Raw genomic sequence first — 7,459 nt, 5'->3', positions numbered from 1 at the left:
GGTAGCAAGCTCCACATGTCGACCGCAGATCATCCCCAGACCGATGGCCAAACAGAACGTGCCAATCGGGTCGTGGCGGATGTCTTACGCACTATAGCAACTCCCAAAGAGTGGAGCAAGCAATTGCCCTTTGTGGAGTTCGCTATAAATAACAGTGTCCACGCCAGTACGGGTGAGACACCGTTTTATATTAACGGACTGCGCCATCCTCGGACGCCAGTCTCGTTTGTGCGCAGCCCGAGTCTTAGTGGGGGAGGGCCCCTCACTATGCTCGGTGCGAAAGAGGGACATAGTTTCGTCAATATGACGATGACCCATGAGGGTATCATCTCAAAGACAGAAACTTGCCCTAGTGACCCTGCCAGTTTAGCAGTGGTCAATAAAACTACGCCTTATGACCGACCTCTTGGCGGTATCATAGGCGAGTTTGATGCTAAAAGCGTGAGCGAGGCTCAACGCTTTGTGGATGAGCGATTAGCCATCACACGTAAAGTCCGTGACGCAATGGCAAGCGCACAGGACAAGCAAAAAGAACATGCGGACCGAAATGGTCGCAAAAATAATGAACGCTTTAGAGTGGGTGAAAAAGTACTATTAAGTACTGATACCCTACCAAAAATGCAATTTCTGTACTACCTGGAGGTACTCCGAAGTTGCTGTCGCGTTTCATTGGGCCCTTTACGGTGGTAGAAAAGGTTGGAGACCTAAATTATAGGCTCACCCTTCCCCCGTATATGAAGACGCACCCCGTTTCTTACGCGGGTCATCTGAAGCGGTATGTAGACCCAAGTGAGGTAAAATATCCCAATCTGGCTAGAGAAAAAGATGGTGACGCCGACTGTGAGTCGAGCGTCGTTCGGGTGAGGGAGACGGTGAAGGCGAAAAGCTATTAGACCGATTCTTCCCTCCACGAACAGGACTTGGAGAGCGAGGGACATCACGCGAGTAACGCGGATCCTTCAGCATTATCCGTTCGAAATGGTCCGAGCGAGTCTTCAGGCGCTCATAACCCTGACGAGCCTTCGTTCGGACATCAACAAAATCCGAGATCAGTCGCGATTCCTGACCCTCAAGATTCGCAATACGTCGCTCAGCAACGCTTAACGCCTGTGACTGAACGGACGAAGGTAAGGCAGCCGCGAGTAGTTGGGCGAGATCGCCACTCCTATCGGGCGCCACCTGCACTGATGGATGCGGGTGGGAATCAACGCTTCCTTGTTGAAAGGTTGCTTGCCCACCGCTCCGTGACGCAAGGATATCAGATCCTCGTCCAATGGAAAGGTTACCCGAAGAGTTTTGACTCTTGGGAACCGATCGATACCCTACGTATTGATGTGCCCGGCTTGGTGGATGCCTATGAAAACGAGCACCAGCTGAGGCAACTTCGCTAGTCTCTAATGGACTCGCAGAAGCAGCGTTTTGAGAAGAACAGGGGGTACGGTACCGCCCATTATTTCTTTCACACACAAGCGTGCAAAATTAATTCGTTGCCACCGCTGTTTCATCGCATCGGAAAGCGGATGAATGCATTGCAGGAATTTCGCCTCGTATTGGTCGGGCCTTTCATTATAACGCACCAGGACCGGGACCAGGAAAATACGCCCAAGCGATTTTCCCTGAGCCTGCCATGATTTAAAGACGCCATTATTATTATGTGCGTCTACAAGAGCGCGCTCTAGGAGCGACGCTCTTGACCCGTCTAAACGAGGCCATTTAGATGGAGAGGGCGTAAGTGGTATGCCACCCGTCACATAGCCACGTTCTAAATGACTGGCTTGTGACACCAACTGAGCACGTTCACGTGTCGTCGGCGGAGCTTTAGGCGCCGAATCCTCTATGTCAGAACCATTATGGATTATGGTCTGAGCATAAGGTGCTGTGGTTGTACCCAACGGAGAAGCGGCTGCGCCTTTATGGGCAGCGCTCTCATCACCTGTCGCTGCGTTTTCCAGCGCAGACGACGGGATAGCATTCTTAACTGATGCTGTCTCCATGTTGTGAGCCATCAGAGAAGTTTGGATGGGCAAAAATGCGCCATCATCCTTCCTCATGAGCTCGATTTCCGCATCACTACTATGAGGTGACGTCAATGGTGTTGACTCATTGTAGTCGACAATGAGCGGCGGATCTACATCCTCACTGTCAAAGTGGAATGGATCCTTAAGCCCTGCTAACGCGATAGCAGCAGTAGCTATCGGCGTTTCGACTAGGCATTAGACGTTGCCGGTGTGTTATCACGGCGCGTGCGCTTAGTGCGAGGTTGAGTGGGCGTCTTCGCAGACGACCCACCAACGTGGCCCCTTTTAGGTGGCATCTTTGGCGCCGTGTATGGAAACACGTGTGCTAGAGTGATTGAGTGAACTAGCGGCGCGTAAAGGTGCTCGCAGTTCCTCTCTCCTCTTTGACGAATTTAAAAATGTAAATTCGTTCTTAAAGGGGGGGATAGTGTAACGGGCTAAAATTACCCTACTGTTACACAGTCCCCATTAAGTACACTTGGTGTACTTAAAGAAATGATCAATTACTTAATTGAAGTAATTAGACCTAGCACTCGGGTGTGGTTCACATTTGTGACCAACCCTCGTGTATGTATTGCACATGGGTGCATTCACATTAGGAGGGATGACGTCCAGCGTCATCCGTGATGACGGCTAGCGTCATCCGTTTCGCGAGGTATCTAGAAAGATATGCTCGCAATACATATTAAGTCTTATCTATAGATATGACATTATAATTGGTAAAAATAGGTATTTATATTTGATACGATTAAATATAAATCAGTCTGAAAACTACTTCTACTTAATAAGTGCGCACGAGGAGCCGGATTACCGCACCCGTGGCAACACTTAACCAGAGTATTTAGTGCGTTGGGTGAGGTCGCTAACACGCTCACCACAACAACCTCACCGCACGCAAGAGAAGCTGGTTTAACCGCTTCCACGCTGTGCTAGGGTGTGTTTCTAAGTAGAGCGTGGCCGCATTACGACGTGCCCGCCTACAGAAGCAAAGCGAAGTGGACTATACTGAAGCAGAACAAGTCGGCAGTGACCCGTTACATTAGACCCGTGCATCTAAGTCCTCTCATCTCCATAAAAATCTTTATTTGTATCTAGGTGTACGTGGAGTTTCGAGGCAAACTCATCTTCACTGTAATTTCAGCAGGTTGACTAGTACTGTTATAAGTACAAGAAAACAGTGTCCCCGCAAAAATACTCAATACTCAAAACAGATGCCACAGATATGTATTTGAAAAAATCAATTTAACCAAGATTTCTTTCGACGATATTCCAAACTCCACCTTAAATAGAATTCCTAATGGCCAATTCGTGGCACGAATACTTTAGTTAATCCAATATGAAAGTGTTCGTTTCCACACATCCCTAACCACGGCATTTATTTTAATAATTGCAGCCCCGACAGAGCCAAGTTAAGTTTGCACTCTTTTCTTGTTGTTTTTGTCTATATTTACTTTCACAAAAGAGACACAGCACTACTGTAACGGGACACTAAGACTTGTACTGCTTCAGTACAAGTCCACTTCGCACTACTTCAGTTGCGAGTGGTGCCCTACGTTAGGTGACGTACACTAGTACGTGCAGAGGAAGACTTCTCTTTAAGACAACTAGCTTAAAGAGGGTTAAATGAAAACTGTATTAATATGATTAAGTGTCTCTTTTTCTATCTTTGTAAATACTAACTTAATTATAATCTAATACTAAACACGTAATTGAATTCTTATCTCTATCTTATCTGTAACTCTCTCTTTGATTACTCTCACAGCTGATTAGTCTGCGGAATAAATAGGTATAATTGTCTATACCTATTTATGGATAAGAATTCAAGATATTACTATATAAAGTAATATTCTCCAAATAATATCTACCTTTTAGATAATATATTAATTAACAACCTTTAAGTGTTAATTCCATGTAACGATTCACCCCATCTCATAACCCCTCCCTTAAACGACAATCACTCTGAATGTCATTAGATGGAGTGGTCGCTATGTGACCACTTAATTTTTTAAAACGGTGTTGATTGGTCAGAACCATCATCTTAGATTCCATCGCATGAAAAATCAACTCATGCGGCGTGACGATAGTGCTGCGCCTTCGGCTGCGGTTCGTGCAGCCGCGGGTGACGCACTGTTATCTCTTGCGGCAAACGGAACGTCTGCCGTAGTGTCTTCCACTCGCACAACACTAGATGTTGCGAGTGCACGTGGTGATTCACCACGTGAGTACGACGCCTCTTTGGAGGTCGACTACGAGTGCGAGTCGGATGAAGTGGCCGACTCGGGAAGAATGGAACAGTCGCCTGATATCCGTCAGGCGGCTGACTATGAGCCTTCGAATGAGAGGGCTCATTCTGATAGACGTGTAAACAGTCTATTTGGATCCGACGATGAGGATGATCCCTCATCTCCCGTACGGTCTCCCATACGGTCACCTGCACGTGTCTCCGTGCAAGGTGACGATGATGGCGTAAGAAATCGTAAGAAGAGTCCTTGTGGTACCCCTGCTTTAGTGGGTACCACTCAGGGGAGTGAAGACAATAAAATGTCTTATCTCGCCCCTGAAAAGAAACCGTGGCTTTTGCCAGAACGGCTTATCAATAGCTTGTCTGGAGAAACTACTCCTCACAATAAATATTCCTTTTTTATTGCGACAAAGCTACATCCTTGATCCCAGCGCGAAGAACTTTTGCGCTGAGGAAAATTTCTATCTCGATGCTTTTCTACTTCCCAAGTTCATTGATCCTCTCCGTGCACTGCATCGCAGAGGCAACGCGTACACAATAGAATTACCACGTAGGATGCGAAAGTTCATTGATCCTTTCCGTGCACTGCAACGCAGAGGCAACGCGTAGACAATAGAATTACCACGTAGGATGCGAACGCATCCTACGTTTTACGAATGTCGGCTCCGCCCGTACCATCAGTAAACGGCTTCTTCCGAGGACAGATTTGCCCCCCCCCCCTTTTCAAGAATCCCCAAAAGATTCTTGTGATCGCGAACCAGGTTTTCATGTTATACCTGAAGTTTCTCATGCCGGTTCTGAATATCCTCGAAATTACGATGAGCTGACGACAGCTCATCACAAAGAGCATGATATTTTCGCTCGTACTCCAACATGGAGTACGCACTCTTCGAACGGTCTATATACCGCTCGATATGGTGAGCCTGCATCGTTTGCTCGAACGAGCGACGCTTGCCGCGCCCGTGCTCAAGTCCCTCCTCCAAATCATGGAGGAAGTTATCGATTTTGTCGATCCTCGAAATTAGATCCGACATACGGTTCGGATCTAATTTTCTGACCTCCACCACAACCATTGGTGGATTCTTACGGTGGTCAACGTTTTCTTGTGGAACGTATCCAGCTCCACCGTGATGTGAAGGGGCAGCGAACGAGTTATCTTGTTCGCTGGCGTGGTTATCCACCTTCGCATGACAGCTGGGAGCCTCGTTCGCAGCTGATTGCTGACGTTGAGGGCCTCGTCCGTCAGTATGACGAGACCCATCCGATGGTTCAGAAGGTCCATCGTAAAACACGCGCCTATGGCGCATGTAAATCGATTGCAAAACGTCAATCGCGTCACGCATCCCAATAGAGATGCATACCCTTCCCCAGTGCGAAGAAAGGGAATCGACATCGCCTTTAGCCCTCTTCGAGTTGTCTACACAACACGGACAGGGATCACCCCACGTGAGGCTGGGCTTCCATGCCTCACGTGACAACCGATGCAATTTATACTTTGCACCGGTTGGAGGTCTTTTCTCGAACTTAACGCGATTCGCGTTAAGTTTTTGAAGCCAGGCTTCGCTTCCAATGTCTTTGACATCGAATGAACGCGCTCCAGGCTTGCATAAGCGAGACTTTATCTCGCTTGTTATTGCCACTAAACCATCGATGCTTTAGTTTGCTGCTACCCACATTAGTGACTAATCGCTTTGGTAAGTTTACCGTAGAGAGTAGCACTAGATCATTAATTTTAATTGAATGAACATTTGCTCTTTCATGTTTGTCTGCATTCCGTTTCTGTCGGTCCACTGCGTTAGCAATAGAGTCCTGTACAAAACGGATTACAGATTCTCGAGTTAGCAGAAACTCTTCTGCTAACTCATTTGTTTTGTCATTTTCAGTACGCTTAGTGCGTACTGCCATGAGATCACTCTCATTTTCGATGTCGTTTTCTTCGACATTGACATCACTCGCGTCGTTGATATTTTCGACGCGTGATGAGCATGAGCCAGAATTGGATTTGCTCCTGCGAGTCCACCCCCATTTAAACAAGAGGATCCCTCTAATTGGGTGGGTATGCGAGGATGGCGTAAGCCCTTCGCAAAGAACGGTGTATGCGTATAGACGCATGCACCGAATTATTGATGGCGAATTCGACCATCCGTAAGAACTCGCTCCAGTTCGGATACAATTGGACGTAACCTCGAAGTATTTCTTTGAGGACGCGATTTACGCTTTCTGTTTGACCATCCGTTTCTAGGTGATCGGATATTGACATTGTCAGCCATGTTCCGAGAGATCGGAACACGGATTGCCAGAACGCCGCCGTGAATCTCGGATCTCTATCCGAGACTAATTCACGGGGTAACCCATGGAGTTTGAATACCGTGTCGATAAAGACACGGGTACATCCCGGAGCCGTAATCGACTCTGGTAGCGCAGCAAGGTGTACCATCTTGCTGAATCTGTCTACAAAAACAAGGATTCCATTGTTTTTGTGTTCGTCTTCGGGAAATCCGAAGACGAAGTCCATAGATACGGACTGCCAACACTCTGCCGGAAGTGGTAGAGGTTGAAGAGGTGCACGGGATGAAGGGCTAGGCTTCACCCGTTGACAAACCTCGCAAGCACGAATGTACTTGCGCACAAACTGATACTGGCGGGGCCAGTAAAAGTATCGACTTACCGTGAGGTAAGTCTTCTCACGTCCACGATGTCCACTTGTTGGAGCATCGTGACACTCATACATGATGCGCAAGCGCAAATCATTGTGAGTCGGGACGACGACACGTGGGGTGTCGCCGGTAACGGCTGTGTAATACAATAAGCCGTTACGTGTTGTGTATCGATCGGATGACGATCGATATAAAGCCGGTAGATCTTTAAAAGATTTATCGGATGGATTCATTAAATGATCCATCAGACAAAGAAGGTCCTTATCTTCTTTATAGGCTTTCTTTATTTCATCAACTAAGGTTGATGATGGAACACTCGTAGTGAGTGTTGCAACAGTAAGATCACTTTTACTGTTGGGGTGCACTGCTGACTCGAAATCGGGTCGGCGTGATAACGCATCAGCGACGACATTAAGTCGTCCTGGTTTATATTCGACGGAGAAGTTATACTCCGCGAAGAAGGATAGCCACCTCGCCATTCTTTGCGAGAGGTGTGGGCTATTGACGGCCGTGCGTAATGACGCATGGTCCGTATATACGAT

This window comes from Bremia lactucae, assembly GCF_004359215.1.
Source record: "Bremia lactucae strain SF5 chromosome Unknown BlacSF5_NotPlaced_200_SHOA01000120.1_2678225bp, whole genome shotgun sequence".
Classification (NCBI taxonomy): domain Eukaryota; phylum Oomycota; class Peronosporomycetes; order Peronosporales; family Peronosporaceae; genus Bremia; species Bremia lactucae.
This window is presented reverse-complemented; position numbering follows the sequence as displayed.